At 40.4% G+C, this 22,677-nt stretch overlaps 2 non-coding genes across 2 annotated transcripts; both read right to left on the bottom strand.

Moving 5' to 3' along the window:
- Positions 1-6,636: 6,636 nt before the first annotated feature.
- On the bottom strand, positions 6,637-6,708 carry TRNAW-CCA (transfer RNA tryptophan (anticodon CCA)). Its single transcript has one exon. It is a non-coding gene; the product is annotated as a tRNA-Trp (tRNA).
- A 647-nt stretch (positions 6,709-7,355) lies between these two features.
- Positions 7,356-7,427, bottom strand: TRNAD-GUC (transfer RNA aspartic acid (anticodon GUC)). Its single transcript has one exon. It is a non-coding gene; the product is annotated as a tRNA-Asp (tRNA).
- Positions 7,428-22,677: the final 15,250 nt, after the last annotated feature.

The following is a 22,677-nucleotide window of genomic DNA, read 5'->3' as shown; positions in this document are numbered from 1 at the left end:
GCTTTTTACCCTACAGGCTGGGGGCATTTCTAAATTATTATGTTTGAATAGTTAGTTGGGGTTCAACGGCGTTTTTGTTGGAAGCTGTCTCACAGAGTTAGATCCCTCCCTTTGTATCTTACCATATTTAACCAAACCTAATGTTCAATACAACAAAATGAAACATTTAGAAATACCTTAATGGGCAAATTGAGATAACTGAGGAAAGTACATACTAGATTTTAACCATGCAGAAAACCTATTGGCCTATAATTAGGCTGGGAATCACACTAAGTAATGACTCATAGTACAACCTGGTAGAATCTCAGAAATTTGCTGCAATGTCTTCCGGAGAAAGATGCCATTGATAACAAATATTTGTATTTCTTAGGAATTTGTTTTACTATGCTTTCTTCCAAGAAAAGAAAGAAGCTGACCTTGCATCCTGGGTGTCTTAACCAATCCCCCAGTTCTGATCTCCAAACTATAAGCTGCTTAAAAATGATTTTTAAACATCTGATTTCTGCATGGTTGTTTAAGTTCCAGTAAATTAAAAATGCCCTCACTAACAATGTCTCCTGTGAATTATACCATTTTATTTTGTTCAAATGGAGGAGACATTTCTCTTAATGATGAAATATTTTCATAGAAGCAATTTTATATTTTTCTAAAAACCTCAGATTTACATATATTTAAACAATAGCATTAAACGCAATAATACAAATTAAAAATTGTATTTCAATTAGCAAGCTTTGCTGAACACATAGGCAAGTGTGTTTATCTTCATAGGGAGGACTGAGCTGAGTGGCAAAGGACCATTCTTTTGCAGTACTTGTAACCCCACAAATGTAATTCATGCATGTGGGATGGTCCCAATGTGCCTGCCACAGTTCAATTACTTCCCAGGTGGCAAAAAAGGCCTGTGGGCCAGATCCAGCTCTCCACCTTGTTTTTTCTGTCCTGGCACCTTGTTTCTCCCCGGTGGCAGCACCCAGCTCCTTGCCCCTAGTTAAGGAGTAGTTACATTTATACAGTCCTAAAATTACAATCGGCCCTTTGAAGGCAAATGTGAGGCTGATGTGGCCCCCAGTGAAAATAAGTTTGACACCCTTAAGTTACTTCTAGTATAGTCTCAAATTATAATGGGCAGAGCAGCAAAGTCCTCGGCATAGTAGCTACAACTTACCCTGTTAAATTGTTACCTTGATAGTTTCAGAGTTTGGCTTTGGTTTAACTGTACTAATAGTTCTAAGAGGTAGGTTTTGCTACTCTTAAGTGAAAAGAGTCAAGGTACCAGAGCTAGATTTGATCTGACTAGAAGCATCTCCAGGCTCCTGTGGTCTGAGGATTCCTGGACAGCTAGGTCCGTGAAGGGTATCCTCAAAGGAGGTTACGTTACTGGCACACGAGGGTAATACTCCTCTACCTTAATAGAATGTGGGTAGAGTACAATGATGGAATCTCAGAGCCACCTGAGAGAATCACCCAAGGACACTGCACTGGAACTGCTTTTTTCATAGGGCCTTTGCACCAGAAATTTTCCAGGCAGTGTAATCTTAGGGGCAATAATTCATCCTACTTTTAACACAAGCAAAAAAAAAAAAATCACCTGTTGCATCTGAAAATTATTTTAAATAGACACAGTACTATGCCCTACAGACCAACATTAAAAATAATTCACAAATAACTGCATTCTAGATGCCTGAAGTAAATGTTCCCTGAGCAAAAACATTTTCATTCCCTTTCATTGATCATCTCTTTCTTTTCCAGGGACAATATCAGCAGGAGTTACTTGCAGATTCTACACTTCTCAGGAGACATGGTTGATGTCATAAAAACAGATTGCCTTTCTGCATCCACAAACTCATGAGTTATCAAATTCAGATTGGTATCATCCTAGCTAACACCAGGTATATCCCTAGCACTGCTATTTTTAATGAAGTTAATTTTTGCTTTTGACTCTGCTGTAGAGCTCTAAAGTAAAGGCTATTTTTTCTCATACTCTATGTACTAAGAGGCCAAGAGGTTGGGTCTACAGTTTGGGTGGCCTCTTTGTTTCTGATTACCATTTCTTCTCTTTCCTCCTTCAAAAACATTCGAAGTTCATATCATCTGGCTAAATCACCCTCTACCATCTTTACTGCTATCATTTATCAAACTCCTGGTTACTCTCCCTCAGAAATTATATATAGACTGTTGCTTCTTGCTCTAGGTTTTTCTCATCATCCCTCTTGTCTACATTCTGTGTAAATTCAATATTCTTACAGCTGTCCAATGCAACACCAACATTTGGCCTCTTAGATATTTGACCTCTCCATCTCCAACAACTTGTTCCTCTATTCTATCACATCCATCCATTCCAGTGGTAAAAATCTGAACCTTGTCATCAATAACTCTTTTCAGCTCTAAATCTCAATTTCAAGCATCCCAATTGTCAATCCCTATCCTTTTCCACTTGGCTCATTTATTGTACTAGACCTAATTGAGACCTCCAGTCCATTAACCCCAACACTTAAAAAAAAATCTACTATCCTGCTTCTGCCATCATAAATCATTTCCAACTCACCTGACTTAGATTCCCTGATCAATTCTTATAGTCAGTACTTTATGAGGTTTCAACTCTGTTACCCCAATGTCTCTCTTTATCTTTCTTACTTGGAAGAAACTCAACCTTGCTTGGACTGAACCCTGCTGGAACAAACTTTCTCAATGCTTGCAACCAAGCAGATATTACTGAAGAAAAATTGTAGGACAGGCCTGGCTGGTTTTACTTTATGATGTCAGATCTCATAGGAGCACTCAACACTGGCTGGAAAAGCTATTCATCTGGATTAACCATTCACACCTTCACTTGTCCCGGAAAATCACTCACATTGCTTTCCCCCCACTACTCCCCATTTTCACCTGGTGACCTTGCCTCAAACTTGAGAAAACAGAAACCATCTGTGGGGAATTCTTCACTTTCAGATGGTCAAATCTGCACTCATTTTCCCTTGCATCTTTCTTGTTCCAATGGAAGAGGTATCCCTCTATCAGAGTGAATTCTACCACTTACACTCTGGATCTTACCCCTTTCTTTCTCAAGAATTTGATTCTTTCAGTCATCTCCTGTGAAATTGCCAAATTAAAAAGACTGGTGTTTTATTTTGTGTTACACTTATCCAATATAAAAAAAATTAAGTTATCTTTTATGTTGGAACAGGTATTGGGTTTTTTAAATTTTTTATTTATTGATTTTAGAGAGAGGAAGAAACATTGACTTGTTGTTCCACTTATTTATGCAGTCACTGGTTGCTTCTTATATGTGCCCTGACCAGAGATTGAACCCACAACTTTGATGTATTGGAACAATGCTGTGACCAACTAATCTACCTGGCCACGGCTAAATCTTGTTACATCATTGGTACCTAAAACTTTAACAAACAATGGAAAGATATTTCTATGTGAAGACACAGCTTTAAAAAGAAAAAAAAGTTGATGCAATTACTTTGTCAGAAAACTCTTTCAAACTTTTTTTCGTAAATCACTTGGATAACTGCCTCTATTTTTGAAGTTCTTAATTGTAATAATATACAGCTCACATTTTTGTTCATTATCAAAACATTACATATAAAAATAACATTTCTGTTTTGCAGAGAACTCAGTTGTGAATTTAAGGGTGTCACCTCAAACAGAGTGGATGAAAAAATACTACATGGTCATAAAAATCATGTTCTTAAAATTTTTTAATAATGTGAAAGAATGTTCACAATACAGCAATCACTAAAAAAACCAAATAGATAAAAACAGAGAACCACAGTAGGGTAAGATCTCAGTTCTATAAAGACCTAAAGTACATTTGGTTATGTGTATATTTAAAAACATATACAAAGAAAAAAGACTAAATGAATATAGACCAAAATGTCTATAGTAATTTCCGCTAGGTGGTGGGGCACAGGTGATTTTTTCTTTCTTACATATTTCTGTATTTCCCAAGATTTCTACAATGAACACATACGATTTTATAACTACAACTTCTTTTGGAAACGGTGTGAAAAATCAGGGAATCACTTCTTAGAATTCACTGTTACCAGTTTTACATTTCTAAAGGCTTCATTTTATCAGTTCGTCCAGAGTATATCAGTTTTAGGTAACTCATTAAGCATAACCTCAAAAGAGAAAGCTAGTTTATTAAACCAGTGAAATTATAGCAGTATTAATAATGATATGCATATTCACTGCTTTACAACTTTGTGTTTTATCTTATTTGATTCTTTTAGCAACCCCGTGAGTTAAGTTCAACTTCCAGTCTGGCCTTGCTGTGTAGGCCAGTGATTCTTAAACATTAGTTTGCATCAGAATCACCTGGAAGGCCTAGTTAAAACTCAATTTGCTAGCCCCATCCCTAGGGTTTCCTGAGTGTGTAGGTCTAGGGTGGGGCCTGAAAATTTGCATTCCTTACTCGTTCCCAGGATGTAAACCTAGAAACAACAGCTCTAGGCCACTCTTTTTATTATTTGTAAAGCCAGTCAATCATTTCACATTCTTGAATAATAGCTCCGTGTTAGAATAAAAGCTAAATTAGTTAGAATGGCACACAAGGTCTTGAGTGATCTGAACTCCTGTTTACAGTTTTCTGTCTCTCTCTTCCTCTCCAGCCATATGAAGAACAAGTAGTTCTCCAATAAAAGCAGTATTAGTTTGCTAGGGCTCGCTATAAAACAAAATGATTAACGATGTAACACAACCCACTGGGTCTACTTCACAAGAGAATGATATTGTACAAATGTGATAACATGTTTGGTCCAAGCTAAGATCAAGTAAGTATTGCTGCAGATATATGCTGTATGTGCAAAGGTTGCCAGGGGGAGAAATAACGTAACTATTGTTACAGGCTAAATTGTGTCCCCCTGAAATCCATATGTTGAAACCTAACCCCCTAGAACCTCAAAATGGGACTCTTATTTGGAGATGAGGCCCTTTAGAGGTGATTAAGGTAAAATGAGGCCATTAGAGTGGACCCTAATTCAATATAACTGGTGTCCTTGTAAGAGGACACACAGAGAAATACCAGGGATGTGTCAGGCAGCAAAAGACCATGTGAGGACACAGTGAAAAGGTGGCCATCTCTAAGTCAAGGACAGGTCTCAGAAGAATCCAACTCTGCTGTCGCCTTGATCTTGGACTTCCAGCCTCCAGAACTACAAGACAATATACTTCTGTTGTTTAAGGCAGCCAGTCTGTGGTATTTTGCTATAGCAACCCTAGCAAACTAATTTAAACCTCTACTTTTGTAGCTGAAGAAATCGGATCCCAGGGATAGTAAGTGACAAGCACTTGATTCATAGAAGGCATTCAAGTATGTCCATTGGATAAAAAAAATGCCTTAAAATTACATAGCAAACTTATTTTTCAAGATCCTCCCTAAGAGGCCTTCATGAACTACCCTATGCAGAGTTAATGTCCCTATTTCAGCACCATCACATCACTCTGTTCATGCTGTTTTCATGGCACTTATCCCAACATTTCATGTATGGTATTTGTTACTTAACCTGTTTCCTGATGCTAAACACAAAACAAAAAATAACACCACCACAAACCCATTTTTACTCATTGTATGCTTCTCCTCAGCACTTTAGCACAGTATGCAGCTCATCATACTGGGTGGTCCATAAATATCTGTTGAAATGGATGATCTAATCTCAATCTAACCGAAGAGAGGAACGAAGAAAAAACTACACAAAGTGTAAATACAGGGTCCAGCTATACTGCTGTACTAGGTTGAATCCTAAGAAATTATTATTTGATATTTTCAAAATACTTAACAGAAAAACCCAGGGACTTTTATGGAACACGTCAAATAAAAATCTAATAAAAATATTAATTTCTCAGTCTTGTTATTTTTTGTACAAATATTTGACACATATCTGTATGGAACTATGTAGCATGAAGAATTCTGAAGGTTACAAAGGGGCTTGAGTAAACTGCTTCATGCCATTAAAGTAGTTGAAAGTGGTTATCTGACTTGTCAACACTGGTATGAAATGGTGTATCACTGAAATTCAAGGGCTTCTGGAACGTTCTTTCATGTTTATTTCCCCCCTTATTAGAAAATATTTAGTAAAGAGGGGGATCTGGAGTCAGTAACCTGAATTGTAATCTTGGGTGACCCATGGTAGGTAACTATTTCTGTGTGCCACAGTTTCACCTTTATAAGTGGAATATTAATTGCATGTTGTACGGTGGCTTACAGTGCCTGGCACACTAAAACTTGTAAACTATTATAATACTCAAAGTTAGAAATTATATATTTTTTCTTGTTCTCAAAACGCAAAGGGATCTAAAACCATTTTTGCAAAAATATCTTGCACAGATTATACATTTCCTGTTAAGGGCCACGGTGGACTGATATGCCCACTAATGGCACAACAGTAACAGCCCTTATTTCTACGCACCATGCACGTTAAATGACAGAAAACTCACTTTCCAAGAGGAAACAGTACAAAAAAACCCGTCTTAAGGCCCCACACTACATATTGAGCCATGTCTTTTTGCAGATTAAGGATTACTGGTATAATATTTGAACGAGGAATAGTAAGTCCTAAAATTGAACGCATTTTCAAAAATGGCGGGAATACACGGAGGTTTATAGGGAGTAATAAGGCAAAAAAGATGTTATGACCCCGACGTGATTCGAACACGCAGCCTTCTGATCTGGAGTCAGACGCGCTACCGTTGCGCCACGAGGTCCTGCTGGGCAGTTGCTTGCGCAGTTTCTTAGGACTCGGGTAACAATGGCGGTCCCGGACAACCCCATCACTCTCCCATTTTTGCCTTCGCCCTTCCGTGAAGTATAGGTCACAGGTGAAGACTGATACCTTTACCTCCAAGATTTTCCTAACAGCTAGCCTTCTACCTAGACTCGGACCAAACTAGCGGAGGCCAGAGAATAGGGTTTCCGTTTAGTCTAGTGCTGGCGTTCGGAGGAAATCCGTCCTTTTCTGCAGCAAGCGATTTCCGTTCTTAGCCTCCCGGTCAGGGGCGGAGACTTCACTCTCTTCCTCCCTTCCCCCCACGGGTTCTGCGCGCTGAGTTCGTGACCTCCCTCCAGTTGGAATTTGGCGGGGAGCGACTGCGCACGCGCAGGCCTTTGTCGGCCAGCGGCTGGAAGGAAGCCCAGAGGATCGTCTGAGCGTTTTCCTATCCCCTCTTCTCCCTCGGCCAGTAGTATAAAGCGTTTGTTGTCAATGTAGATATTTATTGCACAGTGATCATTAAGCTTAAGAGTCATTCTTTTGGAAAGACGTACTAAAAAAAAAAAATTAGCATTGTATCTGTGAGCAACACTGCGCAGTTAAATTACAAAAACGGGAAGAATGTTATTAAAAGAGAACAACCTCCCCGTCGGGGAATTGAACCCCGGTCTCCCGCGTGACAGGCGGGGATACTAACCACTATACTAACGAGGAGCTATTGCTTCTTGGTTTCCTAAGTGTCTTTTTAAAAGAAGAAAAGATTTTTTTTTTTCCCCCGCTCCTCACCAGGAAATATGAAAACCTCTGCTCTGCTAATTATCCTCTCTCCCTACCTTGGATTCTCCGGTGAAAAGAGTTAGTAAATGATTTAGAATAAATGAAACAAAATGCGCTTCCAATTTTAGGGGTGGTATATTGTTGAAAATAGTTTCAACTAAGCTTTTGTGATACCAAAGGGCTCACGCATTTGAAGCCAAATGAAATTTTATTAGCCGATTTTTCCTGTATTACGGTCTTTTTCCCGGAGGCGTCTACAGTTACTTGAAAATGACAAGTAAACATGTAAATTGTTAAATAATAATACATTTAAATAACTCAAAACAATAATATACCATTGATTAAACATAGCGTTAGGAAAGTGCACTAATGGAATAATTTGTATTATCTTGGACCTTTTCATAACAGTATCAAGTTTTTTCCCACAGGGACCAGGAGGGCCTCACATACATATAAACTTTTTGACGTTGTCTTTATAAATAAGCAAATTCAGAGTAATAAACTGAGGTGATTGAAAGTTTTCATTATAGAAAAACCTGTGCTCTAAGCAATTCATCCCTTGTAGTCTACTATGAACTAATATATTTTTGTAGATCATAGGTTACATTGTATTCTCTATCAAACGAATGAGATTGTTTAATGTAGACATTAAAAATAGAGCAATTTTTGAAGTCTGTTTTGGCCTGTTTTTTTCACTCTTAAATACACCAAAGCCTCAATAAAACTCAGCGTCTGGGAGCCTCCTTCTACTTCTGATCGTCAAGTAACTTGTGAGTTCCGAAGGGCACTCTAGTAATTGTGATGATGTCCTTTTCCTGGTAAGATTAGAGACTTGAAGGGACTTGCCGCAGGTTTCTCATTTGTCAAAGCCACAGGGCAGTGGGCCCCAGGTCTCCTGAACTGCGTGTGTGCCGGGTGTCCTCCTACTCCACCCTCGCCCCGTCCCCGTAGTTCCTTGCTCTGGTAGAAGCTTAGTCTTAATCTTTGCCCCTTTACCATCGTTTTGACCTAAGCTTTGGTAAAGCTATGGCAATGTTCATACATGTGTTGTTACTGCTCGTCTTTATTCCTCCCTAGGGAAATGCATAAGCGTCCTGAGTCAGCAGGGAACTCAGCACCTGCTGTCCATCTTCCTAAAATGGAAAGGTAAAGAGAGTAATTAACCTGCACAGGGTAAGGGAGCTGAGAGATTCCTCACTGTCAGCACTGGGAGAAAGCAAAGGTTAAAATCTGATTGGCAGTACAGAAAGCACAAAACTCTCTTTGGAAGTAAATAGCATGATGGCAACTGACACTGAAAGTTTCAAATGTTGCTCCACCTAAATAACTGTTTGCATAGCTTATCACGGCTTTCAAAACCATTCACATTCATTTTCTCAACAGCCCAGTGAGGTCAATAGGACAAATATTTTACTCCTATTTTACAGGTGGATAAAGACAATCTTTTGTAGAGTCGTACAGGTCAGAATTGGTGAGAGACCAGGTATCACTCAAGCCACGTACATACAAGTATATATTAACAAATAAATATGTGGTATGGAGAAAAAAACTTTACTACTAATGCCAACACACGTGTCACACTTGTTCCTGTATTATTTACTAATTTCTAATATGTAGCGGGCACTGTAGTGATTCATTCATATGGAACATACAATATGCCAGATATTGTTTTAGGTGTATAGGAGGTTTTAATGAATAACTTTTGTCCTTGTAGAGCTTATATTCTAGGAATATAATTCTATATTATATTGCTGATTCTATATTAGATTGTTGATTAGTATTCTGTTGTATGGATATTTATCCATTCAGTAGCTGATAGACATTTGGGTTGTTTCCAGTTTTGAATGACATTAGTGTGCAGGTTTTTGTGTGCACATCTATCTTCATTTCTCTTGGGTCAATGCCTAGGAGTTGAACTGCTGGGTCTTAGGGCAAGTGTATGTTTACCTTTATAAGAAACTGGAAACTGTTCCTCAGTGGCTGTAACATTTTGCATTCCCATCAATAATACATGACAGTTCTGGTTGTTCCACATCTTTTCTAGCACTTGGTATTGTGCTGTACATTTTTTTAATTCAAGCCATTCTAATAGATGTACAGTGGGATCTCACCGTGGTTTTAATATGCCTTTCCCTAATGGTTAATGATGTAGAGCATCTTTTCATGGATTTATTTAAGCATCCCAATCTTTTCCCCGTTTTAAAATTAAGTTGTTTTCTTATTATTGAGTTTTGAAAGTTATTTATATATTCTTATTACTAGTCTTTTTTAAAAATCAGATATGCTTTCTAAACCATATCTGATACGTATCTTGCAATATATCAACACATAGATATCTTGGGAGATATATGTTCTTCCAAGCTGTGTCTTGTCTTTTCACTCTCTTAAAGAACTTCTTTTTTCCATCAGAGTGTACATGACCTGATTTGTTGTGTTTCTTCCCTTTTTTTCTCTATTAGTCTCACTTCCTCAACCCAACCTTTGAACATAATGTAAATATGAACTTGGGCCAGCTCACTACACAACCTTCCTTCTCCCCTCCTCTCCTGCCCCCTAATTAAAGAAGAACCTAAATTGCTCTTGGGTAGTTTTGGATTCTATAATCATTCATTCACAGAAACATTACCTACATTTACTAAAATACAAAACTCCCCGTGCAAATATGGGAACTAAGCCTCCATAAACATTAAAATTCAAAGGTGAGTGTTTATGATTTGGACCTGGAAGACAGACCTAGATGGGTACATGTTTGGATTATTAAGGGGAAAATAATCTATTGAGGGTGTTCATACTTCACTATTTCCTATTTTAATTTATTTAAGTTGAAATGGAGAGGCAAAGTCTATCCCCTTCCACTTCAATCAATTCTTTACTCTTTTTCTTCTCATTAAAAAAACAAAAATAACCCAAAATATTTTTTTGACTTATTCATTGTGCCAGGAATAGAGGTAGGCATTTGGGACAAAGGCATGAGGAAGACTCACTTCCTGCATTCAAGGAAATCAGATTTTACGGGGAAGGTGGGCCCTTTAACTGAGAGTTTTAATGCAGTTTGTCAAGTGCTGTGGTGAAGGTATAGTCCATGCTTATGGAGAGCCTACTACATACATTAACCATTGAATCTGTATTATAATCCTAGGAGTTTGGTATAACATTGTAATTTCGCCCCATTTACAGATGATGAAACTGACACATGGGAAGGTTAAAGTCACACAAGTAGAAAGTGATGGATGGATGTGCAAAATACTACTGGACTACAGAGAAGGAAGGACTAGTTCTGCTGGGGGTGGTTGAAAAACACCTACTTTTCAGCTGGGCCTTCAAAACATGATGACGAGCTTTGAAAGAGGAGGGGGAAATGTTCTCCAGCACTTTTAGGAGAGGGAAGCACTAATAAAGGTTCAGAGATTGTGAAAGCGTTATGTGGAGATTTGGAAACACCAAGTAGAAGTGCTGCTGCTTGTGGGATAAGATTGCAGGAAGCAGGAAACGTCTTCGCGTTCATTATAATGCGCAGCTGGGGGTAATGAAAAATCACAGACTTTGAGCAGCTGGCAGGAACCTTAAAGATCTTTTCAGGCTCTTTCATCATACAGATAAGGAAACAGGCCCAGAGAGCTCGATTTCTCTGCTGTTCTCAGGGCCGAGACCATCACCACGCTTCCCTTTATTTGTCGCAGTAACGTAAGGGACCTTGCATACTTCGCGATTAGGTGTCCATCGGTGCTCCAGGGCACCAGATCTTGGCATCACCTGCCCTGTGGCTATCTGCCTCTGGGCTCGGCTCCGCTTCCTCTGCAAGCATCGAAGTCAGTGACTTTCCTGTTTTTGACTTTTTTAAATGGATTGTTGACCACCTGCTGGCCTGCCGGTGTCAGTAACTGTGGAGAATGGCCCTAAGGGCAAGCACTGGCCCCACTGGGAGGACCGCTGGGTCCCAGTGACCTGCTGTCTGCCCTGGACCGTTGGGGTCAGCCCTCAGGCTCCTCCGAAGGGCAAATTCCTTCCGCTTATTTGGGGTGGGGCGACATAGTTTCTACTTCTTTAGTACTTTACCTGTTTCATCTTCTAAATGCATGGCGACAGAAACACTCCTGCTCCAAATACAGGACTCGGGGCTGACAACTTGCTGCAATCTTAGGAAGGGAGCTGCCAGTAGCACATTCGGGATTTCTTTTACGTCAGTGATTGACTGATGTGATTAGCAAGGTTACGTTATCAGAGTTTATTGATAAAAAGGAAGACGACACAATAAATGAGAAGAAAACCAGCACGGAATAGCGTGCGAAGCCCCATTTTTCTATGATTTATAAACACCAAAAGAAGCCTGGAAAGAAATATGGGCAGATATTCAAAAGAGTTTTAACTGGGTTAGAGTATGTTGACAATCTCTGTTCTTTTACTTTTATTTTCTAAATTTTCTTCTTATGTGCATGGATTATTCTTGAACTCAGAAAAACAGTAAAAATATTTTTTAAAGTTATTAATATCAGGCCAGCAAACTGCTCAAATGCACGCCTGTGATAGTCTTCCCTAGACCTATGGTGACTATTAAGTAATCTATTCCCTGCTGATTTTGCTTGTTAGTCAAACATTTCATTATTTTGCAGTTGAAGCTGTTTATTTCCATTTTCTTAGGCGCGGAGGTGGGAGTGGGGTGGGGAAGCAATTTCAACTCCAGTAAAACAGGGCGTGCATGCAGCGTTTTTCTCCTTGTCCCTTTGTCTCTCGGCCCCTGTGTTTCTCTTTTGTTGTTCACAGCACCGAACGATTCTGGCTTTAAAGAAAAACAAGCGCCGTCCCTCCGCGCGCCCTCTGGTGTCCTAGGGAGGTATAACCTGACATAACGCACAAAGATTACCGCCACTGCCACACAGCGCTCTGCCCACCCGGCGAGGCCTGGAGATGAGAACGTCTGGAATTTTAGGGGAAGGAATAACACCAACGGTCCTGGCAGGTTTACTCTTTGAAATTATAGAGGTGTGGAGAGTGATCTTTCAAAAAAGTTTAAAGCAAAGTCAGTTGTCAAAGCATTTGGCACAGGTTTTTGGGTTCTACTGAAAAACTCTGGTCAAATTTTGTCCCATAATTTCAACATATGGTTATGTAGGTTTTAGCTTGTCTACTGATAGTAATTTCTGCCACTCGGAGCTTTAAGTGTAATGTGAGAGCTGATGCTGAAGGCCCTTTATGTCTGTAATTTACTTCTTTGCATCACAGTTTCATCAGACTACATTTTTTTTATTGCAATTACATTTTCACTAAAAAATGCCCACCCCAATAAAGACAAAGAACATTTTTGGTTTAAATGTTTAAGGACTGATGGGTTCCCAGACATTACAGTTTTATTTACATGGGTGCTGGGAAGGCAAAACTTTATCTCTATCCTTTGAGGGTCTCTTGCTGAGCCAAAGGGTTAAATCGACATAAGGCAGATGAACAGGAGAAAAGCATACAGATTTTTACACGTACATGGGAGCCCCATAGAAAAATGAAGACCCAAAGAAGTGGCAATACCTAAATGCTTTTTCATACTCGGTTGAACAAAGAGAGGCAATTGTGGAAAGGTAACCAAAATACATGGGAAGACCTGAAGAAGACAAGAGTTATTTTAACAAGGTCTGTTTGCACAGAATTCACCTGGCCTCGAGGTTTCGCCTCTGGTGTTAAGGATGTGCTGTTCCTCCTGGTAGAGGCAGGACGCTTTTCACATGGGAGTTTTATCTCCTGCTTTCTGGAAGAAAAAGGCAAGGTCAGAGCTGTTTTTACACTTACTGTTTTCCAAGTGTCTTTTGCTTAAAATAACCCTTATGCCAAAGTGGCATATTTCAGGGTAGCCTATTCTGCCACCCTTCAGAGGGGATACGTGCACATGGTATGAAGTTTAAAAAGTACCCAAGGGCTTAAAGAAGAAAGTCTTTTTCCTCATTGTTTACCCATAGCTCTAGTTCTCTGTCAGACTGGTCCAGCAGCTCCCCAAAGTCATCTAGAGCTCTGGGTTCTTTCTTCTCTTTCCTCTGGGTCTTTCTTCCCGACAACCCTTAGGAAACCGACTTTTGGCTTCACGATTGTCACTTCACGGTTACGGGATAGCTGTGGCAGGTGCAGGCATGTGGCCCCTTTCAATGCTGCAACGAGGCAACAGGCAGCTCCAGCACACTTTCCTTTTGAATTCATGCTTTTGTCAGTGAGAAAGCCTTCCCTAAAGCACTCCGTCAGTCCTGTCTCTGTGTTTCTTTGGCCACTCTCAGTTCGGAAGGAGGCTGGTAAAGTGACTATCTGGTAAAAGGGAATGGCAGTGATTACAATATTGGTTTTTAGTATTCTGGTGTTCTGTGCTGTTTTTAGAAACGGAAATCTGGGTAGTATAATGCTGTTTTTCCTTAATTTAACAATGCTGTTTTAACCAGTTTTATTGCTGGAGTTATACCCAGAAAGTTACATATTGCATTGAAATTTCACATCAAAGTTACCCATGTTTTGAAGGTATTCTGACCACAGCCTTTCTCTATATTTGATTCCTCACTATAAGGAGGTTGAGTATCTTTTCATTTCTATCTGTCGTTTGTACTTTCTCTAGAGCTAGTTTGGGTCCTAATCCCCTCCCCCCCAGAGTGGTCTGGAAGAGTCCCGGTAGCGTCGCCTTAGGGTGGAAGGCACTGTTCAGAACAGCAAGTGAGACAATGGTGCTGTGGTTATTATCTCAGCATTACTGGCGCGACTGTGTGTCTTAGTTTGCCTGTGACAATCCCAGTTAGCCCCTGTGGTCCCGGTGTATTCTATTAACCTTCACTCTCATAAATGTCTCAGTTTTAATGAAAATTATATGGTCATCTATTATTTGAAATATACATTAAAATACTCCAGTTGCCATTTTGCTCTGGAATCTCAATCAGTTCACACAGAATTATCACAAAGACCAAGGTTTGGTCTTCCTCCTTCACTGTTGTATCCCCAGTGCCTAGAATGGTGCCTACTCCACAGTGAATGCTTAATAAATACAAATTAATCAATAAATAAACTCATTGCTTAAGAGTTTGGCATGTGGTCACCTGAGCAACTGTTAGCAAGGAAAGTGGAGGAATGATCCTGGGTATACAACTAATGGAGCCACCAGAATATACATTTTAGTCTTTGATAGGTATTGTCAAATTGTTCTCCACAGGGCTCGAGCCACTTCACACCCCAACCAGCAATGTGTGAGAGCGTCTGTTTCTCTAACCTTCATCCACACGGTGTTATCAAATTTTTTATCTGCCAATATGGTAATTTTAATTTGCATTTCTCTTATGATGGAGAAGATTGAGCATATTTTCATATATTTAGAAGCCATTTGAAATTTTTTCCTGGGAACTGTCGGCTCATATCCTTTGCCTATTTTCAATTGAGTTATTGGTCTTTTTCGTACTGACTTCTAGGAATGCAAATACTTGCTTGCACCCAGGTTTTCTTGCCTTTTGTGTTTGTTTATGCTATTTTTTATGAGCAGAATTAAAAAATATATATATATATTTAGCTTCTTTCCTTTTATAGTTTCTATGTTCTGTACCATGCTCACAAAAGCTTTCTCTACTCCTAGATTACAAAATAATTCTCCCTTCTTTTCTTCTCATACTCCCAGGTTTTCAATTTTTTGCATAGAAATTTTGATCCATCTAGAATTTATTTTGGCATAATGTTTGGGAGTATAAATCCATTCTAATATCGTTTATTGACTATTTCACCTTTTCTCCACTAATAGTAACTCTAAAGGGTTCCTGATTTTTAGGGAGTCCATTTCCCAGTACTTCTAACACTCTAGTTGAAGTTCTAATCAAAGGAATTCAAAGGCAAGCAGTCTGGATGAAAACTATGTCTGAAGTTTTACGTCTAAGACTAACTGTGCTAAGCAGTTAGGTGTTAAATATAATATACCTAAAACAGTGTAAAACACAGATGCAGAGTTTAAAGAGTAATTGTGAACTGACACTTATGTGCTTGATTCCCAGGTCAACAAGTGAAACTTGCTAGGAACTTGGCATTCCTCTGTGTACTCTACTTAATCATATCTTCCATCCTCTTCCGCAACAGGTAACCACTCTCTTGATTTTTGGTAATTATTCCTTACTTTGCTTCATACTTTTACCATTTATTTGTACCTTTACATAACATATTGTTTATGTTCTAGACAACTGAGTGGCAAGCACAACCATTGTGGCAAGCTCTCAAAAGATAAGTGGAACAGATCTCTGAGTCACGTTTAGCTTCTCTGCTCCAGAGAGAATACAAGAGCTGCTTCTGGGAAGTCAGGGGTCCAGATCGAGAGCAGGTTCTGGGAAACACAGGCTATACCACAGTTAGGACATGTGATTGAGCTGTAGTTTGGTTCAGACAACGGACATCTGCAGAAGTACAGTCAAGGCGTGGACTGCTCTCTACCCTCTGCTTTCAAGCTCTCTATGGCCTCCCTTCTACTCTCAAGAGGAAGTCAAAGCTGACCCCTTTTATGAGACAGAGTGAATTCCTTCAGCTCACCCAGACAGCAGGCCATGGGGGATGTGCTAGTTTTCTGTTGCCACATAACAAGTTTCCACAAATGTTGCAGTTCAAAACGGCATACTATACTGTCCTACAGTGCCCTCAAGTTAGGGTATTTTAGCTGGCCCCCTGCTCAGATCTCCTAATGCTGAAATCAAGGTGTCCACTGGCTGAAGCCTTATCTGGATGCTCAACTAGGAAACTCTCCATTTCCAGGATCCCTCCACTTGCTAGAAGAATTCATTTCCCTGCCCCTTAGGACTGAAGTCCCCATTGTCTTGTTGGCTGTTACCGGGACTGCCCTCAGTTCTCACAGGTGGCCTTTAGGTCCTTGCTCAGCAGCTGGGATTAAAGTCACTGGCTCACCTTAGAGTGCTGAGATTTTCCGTGGCTGGCAAGTGAAGTCCTGTGATTCACTGCTTCTACTGGCTTCTCCTCTGACCTTCACACTCTGAACCTTTAGTTGTTGAAGCCTTTGGTTCCCTCCGTTAAAACCCTTCCTATTTGTGTACCTAGAGTGGCTTTTGTTTTCTTGGCCAAACCCCAACTGTTATAGTTCTTTTGCTTTCAGCATTGCTGTTGGGAAATATGAAGCCATTTGATTCCTAATACATTATATGTGACTCTTTTTTCCTCTCTCCTGAGAGGGGCTGGTAGAATCATCTCTCTGACCCTCAGTGTCTCGTAATTCCACAACGAGGTGCTGTGAATGGTTCTTTCATTCTTGGTGAGTGGTTTCCAGAGCATCCTTTCAACTGGTGATTTATGCCCTACAGTTCTAGGATATTTTTCTAAATTGAGTATTTTCTTCTGTTTTTTTCCCCTTTGTTTTACCTTTCTGGAACCCGTATTTTCTGGATGATGGACTTCCTGGGCTAGTTCTCTAATTAAAAAAAATTTAATTGCTAGTTTACATAGCTTTTGTCTTTTTGTTGTATTTTTGTATTTGTAGATTTCTACAAATGTATTTTCCAACCTTTATTTTGAGTTTTTAATTCTGTTAGCATATTTTGAAATTTTCATGTGCTCATTCTTACACTCAGACTATACTTTAAAAATAGCATTTAGTTCTTGTTTTATAGAAACAAAATATTCTTTTTTCTCTTTGAGAATATTTTAGAGTGTTTTCGAGGTTTTCCTTTCGCTTCTGTTTCCTGCAAGTTGCTTTGTTTTTTTTCCCTTCAGTTTGTTTGGTTTCCCGTGTCTGTGCTACGGACTTTTCTCAGATGACTGGAAATCCTGGGTAGCCTGCCCCTGATTAGGAGCAAGAACCCAAAAGACGATTCACAGTTCTTCATTTCTTTTTGCTTATCTGTATTGCTAAATTTTATACTATTATAAAGAAGTATACTTTACTTACAGGATTAAATTTCTTGAGCCACATAATACAGATTTTTTGATACCAAATAATCCCAGGATATAATTTTAACTACTATAATACCATAGCAGTCAATTAAATATTAGTATACATTGCCAACGAGATATTTAGGGAGGATATTTAAAAGAGTAGAGTTATAACCCAGCTTAACTAAGTTTTTCAGAGGCTGATGAAGTCATTGGAGGAAGAGTAAACCCTGGTTTAGTCTGGAGGCAGGCCGTGGTTTAGGTTTTAGGTTGGTGGTTTTTAACTCGCCTCCTCCCCAATCACTCCCAGGTCAGAAGAATCCAACCTGTCTGACCTGGAGTGATTGGTTTGCTCTAGGCTGGAAGTTTGGATCCTAGTTCAGATTACTCAGGGAAGATGGGGTCTGTTGCTCTTGGCAGTGGCTTTAGCCAGAGCACACTCTTGCTGCCAGACTAACGTGCCTGCCCGGTATTATCTGTGAGAGAATGCTGGCATTCCTGAACAACCAAGCACAGAGAGAAAACCAAGACTCACTCCCGGGAGGTGCCAATCACCTTGAAAATAAAGGAGACTGTTAGGAGAGCTCTGGGAAAGGAGATTGTTATGTGTGCATCTGTGTTTGTGGTTTTGCTTTTGTGTTTTAAAGCCAGTCATACAACTTGGAAAGCCTAAATAGGGAGGGTCAGAGGAGGCTTCCAAATTGCTGAAAGCTGTACAACACCAGGATTTAGCCAAGGGAGTCATCTAGGAGTACACCTTTTAAATAGAAAAAAGCCGAAGTGATGTGTTTTTCTTAAATAGATCTGTTGATTCAGGATTTTGCTTTTTTCAGGAACTTAAGACTTGCCTGTCTAAACAAAACTTAAATAGCATTTTGATTTCTAAAGGTTTATGTTCACTGATTTTTTAAAAAGTTTTAATAATGAGGAAAGTTGAAACATTTTTATTATCATAAAAATCAACTGCAGAAAATTATATGAAAATAATTTCACTGCAGTGAGTTAGTATTTTTTCCACCTCAAATTCCTGAAACTAAGACAATCCAATTTTTATTGTCTCAGCAATAAAGGAATAACATTCAGAATAAATCTACTGCATTTATATAGAGTTCTAAAGTTTGGATATTACAAAATAAAATGGTCTAAAATTAAAATAATTCAATTGTTTTTAATACTGTGCACTTCTAATACTGTGCATTATGGAGACAAAGTTGAATGAGACAATTGTCTAGTGTCCATGTTTACAGTGTAGCCCAAAGGGGAAATTTCACTGGGATCCCTCACACCTTTGTTAGCTGCAACAGAGCCCCTGTTTCCCAGCGGGGGAGGGACTGCCTCCTTTCTGCTGTGCTGTAGCCGTGGAGTAGCTATGACCGCATTTTGTAGTTTTACAAAAGAGGCTTTACAAAACACGACTCCGAGAGAGGAGGGCAACGTGGTTTGTGTCTCTTCAAGTTTGAAAATGGAAGTTATTATTTTTTTGGCAGACTACTCCCACCTCCTCCAGATGCCCACTAACTCCAATGTCTGATCATGAGAACAGAATAAACAAATAGGACATTTTTTCCTTTTCCTCTACAAGGGCTTTCTGGCCTGTTCTCACAATTGATTATTGATGGAGCATCTCTTGTGAAGAATTGTGAATAATGTAACCGATGCCAACATAATGCCCAGACTTTTAGCAGGAGGTAAAGAACTTCATTGAGTTTGGCATTACTAGGGTTAAAACAGGGTCACGAATCAAGCACATTATTTCAAAATCCAGAACTGCTTATCTGAGGTCAGTGCACAGGGCAGTGCTTCGGTGTCAGCTCTCAGCTGGCTAGGTGAGTCATTTATCTTTCTTCGGTAGGTTTGGAAGGAAGGGCAGCTGAGCATCTTGCATAAGGAGTGTGCTGCCAGACTAAGACCATCGAAACAGCACACAGGCACTATGACGCAAGAAGAGAGTTCTGTACCGTGTATTTGTACGCCGCTGTGTCCAGACTCTGAACTCTGAAAGGAGATTGGTGACTGGGTCTCTTGGACTGTCCACTCTTTCCTTCTAACTGCCATTTGTGCCGTCTTTGAAGACTTCAGCAGCAAGTTGCGATGTAGGAGGATTTATTTTGGTAATCAGATCTTGCAGGTCTGTCTGGCAGCCTGACTGGTCAGCCTGGTCAGGAGAGAATGCTTCAAGGTATTGAGCATTTTGGGCTAGTTGTTAACTTTTCTCCATGTCTCAGTTTTCTCACTGGTAAAATAGAGATAATACAATGGTTTTAGAAAGAGTAAATGAGATGATGCACGAAGAGCACTGAGGGAGAGATTTCTATGTGCTGCTTGAAGCATTTCCTCTTCTTTCTGGGCCCATATACCTGGACCATATTTTCCAGTGAGATATGGTCACATGGTTGAGTTTTGTCCAGTGGGATGTGGGCAGGGATGATTGTCACTTTCAGGCCTATTCCATAAAAACCTCCCCAGGGCAATCTTCAACGCTGGTTTCTCCTTCTTCATGGCTGGCTTGGAAAAAACTTCTAGGGTTGAACTTGGGTGCCAAATGCTAAAGATAATGAAGCAATAGGGAGGAACTTGTGTGCCTATCACTGATGGAGGATAATTACCCCACCAGTTACACTTGCATCGATATGTGATGTGGGCTAGAAATTAGCTTTATTATTATAATATGTCTTAGATTTTAGGATTTATCTGTCAGAGCAGCTACTGTTTAAGTTAACTAAGCCCGGTGCTTCCCTGCTTGCCTGGTAGTATGTAAGCAATTAAAGGCTAGCTGAAAAAGGAAAAGAGAGCCTTACTCCTTGTCTTGCATCACGCCACACTCTTAATTCCTTGAAAGACTGACTCTGGATTCTAATCCAAGCCACTGCATTTTGATCATGAAGCCTCTCCTAGCTCTGATACTTTAATGACCATATACTCCTGGCACGTAAGTAAGTTGGATTTATGGGCGTGGAACTTAGGAGAGAATACTGGATTTGGAAACATATGGCAGACATCATCTTCTGATGAAGTTTGCCAACTCAATTTTGGGTGATATCACCCAGGGAGACTGAGCAAGAACAGAAGAAACCCTGAGGAACCTTGAGGAACTGCAATATTTATGGGAAGAAAAAAGGGAAGAAGAAAATGGGTGAGTGTGGAATCACAGAAGCCCAGGGAATGGGGCTGGTTTTTTTCCCCCTCGGGGGATGGGGAGGTGGCCCAGGTGTAGGGGGTTGAGCTGACCGTATGCTCCAGTTCTTGGCACACTGTGAACTGCTCATCAGCCTCTGTAAGGTATCGCTCTGCTTATTTATTCTTTCCGTTTTTGCCTCCATCCCAGCTTCCATTTCCATTCTAATGCATTTGCATGTATTTTAAAAACATGTATTGATGGTTGTGTGTATATTTTTAGTTTGTGTAAATGATGTATTGGAGACCTCTTTCCATCTCTTGCTTTTCTCACCAAACATTAAGTTTGAAGGCCCATCCATGTCTGTTGTGAGGTACATACATTTAACCCACAGTGTTTAATTGCTGTAAAGACTTCTTAGTGGGAGAGCTTTCTAAGAAGGCAAGAGTGTTTGACAGATGTGGCGGAGAGAGTCAGGAAGAAAGGCTACAGTCTGGGGAGTTTGGCAGCATGGAGGCCAGTGGTGACCTCTGCTGGGCAGTTTCACGGGCGTGGTGGGCGAGGAAGGCGGTGGGTGGTTGGAGGAGGGTTTGGCAGGAGGGAGAGTAGACAGTGAGTGTAGACAGACTTTGAGAGAAGCCGGGCGGGAAAGGGAAGGAGCAAGGGGACGCCGAATCAAGGAAGGGTTTAGAGTTTTTAAGCTCTTCTTGTCCAAATAATCATGCTCATTGGAGAAAAATTAGAAAATTCAGATGAGCAAAAAGAAAACTAACAAAATGGGAAGTGTATTAGTCTCCTAGGGCTTCCGCAACAAATTGCCACAGACCGGGTGACTTAAACTGGCAGAAATTTATTTGCATAGTTGTAGAGGCTAAAAGTCTGAAATTAAGGTCTCGCAGGGCCACGCTCTCTCTGACTGCCCCAGGGGAGGGTTCTTCCTTGCTTCTCCCTAGCCTCTGGTGGTTGCCGGCAATCCTTGGCGTTCCAGGCCTGTAGACACCCCCCCATCTCTGCCTCTTTGGGCACACGGTGTTCTCCCTGTCTCTCCTCTGGGTCTCCGTTTTCTCTTGTAAGGACACCAATCCTTAGATAAGGGCTCACCCAAATCCGGTATGATCCCATCTTAATTTAACTAATTGTATATGCAAGGATTCTATTTCCACATAAGGTAACATTCTGAGTTTCCAGGTAGACATGAATTTGGGGGGATACTATTGGGTCCAGTACAGGAAGGTTTTCTTTTTTCTCTCTGTCTCTCTCCCTTTCTCTCTCTCTCTTTCTCTTTCTCTGTCTCTCAAAGGGTGGGAAGCGATTTGAGCATGTCTATAGGTAACGTGGAGGAGTCGGGAGAACAGAGGAGGCTGGAGAAGATGGGGGAGATCGTAGATAGCTGGCAGGTCAAGGTCCCAGCAGGATATGAAAAGATGGGCTGGAGGGCACTGGCGAAGGGGTTGACACCAGGGCCCAGTGGGATTAAGGGTCTGTTTGGGATCCCACAGCTTTGCCCAGTCGTTGGCTCACAGGTACAGAATCACTCCCCTCCCGTGCTCCCTGCCTAGGTCCAGCCTTCCATGGGGCCGGCTTTACAAAAGACTGTGACCAGTGGAGGTGGAACATGCCCGAGGGGGATCCAATGCAGGGCTGTGGGGGAGAGTTCATGTGAACACCTGCGACCCTCCTTTCCGAAGTCCCCCTCACCCCCTGCCAAAATTCTCATCTCATAAACTGGAAAGCCCCAAGAAATTCCTAAATTCCGTGTAGTGGGGAGTAGCCTCTGTCAGTTCTTGACATTTAAACTTAAGCTAGTAAATTTTTATTTGCTTGTGAGTAAACCACACTTAAATAAAACATAAAAGATAGGGCAATTTTTAAATGCAGACCTCATTACAAGGCATTTCATGCCGCTAAGCTTTAGACTTACATATGTTTCAGTCATTTTATAAATTTCTACCAATTCTATGTCCACCCATTAAAACCATTTGGTTTATACCCACCGAGGGTCAGGGCTGAGGGACTGAGGGGAACTCTTTCCTATGGTAGAAAACTGTCCCAGACAGTAGTGTCCCCTTATCCATGGATCCCTTTTCCTGGGTTTCAGTCACCTGAGATCAACCAATGTCTGAAAACATTAAATGGAAAACTCCAGAAATAAACAACTCATAAGTTTTAAACCGCACACTGTTCAGAGTAGCGTGATGACATCTCACACCA

This window comes from Desmodus rotundus, chromosome 3 (genome assembly GCF_022682495.2).
Source record: "Desmodus rotundus isolate HL8 chromosome 3, HLdesRot8A.1, whole genome shotgun sequence".
In the NCBI taxonomy this organism is placed as follows: domain Eukaryota; kingdom Metazoa; phylum Chordata; class Mammalia; order Chiroptera; family Phyllostomidae; genus Desmodus; species Desmodus rotundus.
Note: the sequence above shows the minus strand (reverse complement) of the source record. Positions and strands in the feature narration are given on the sequence as shown.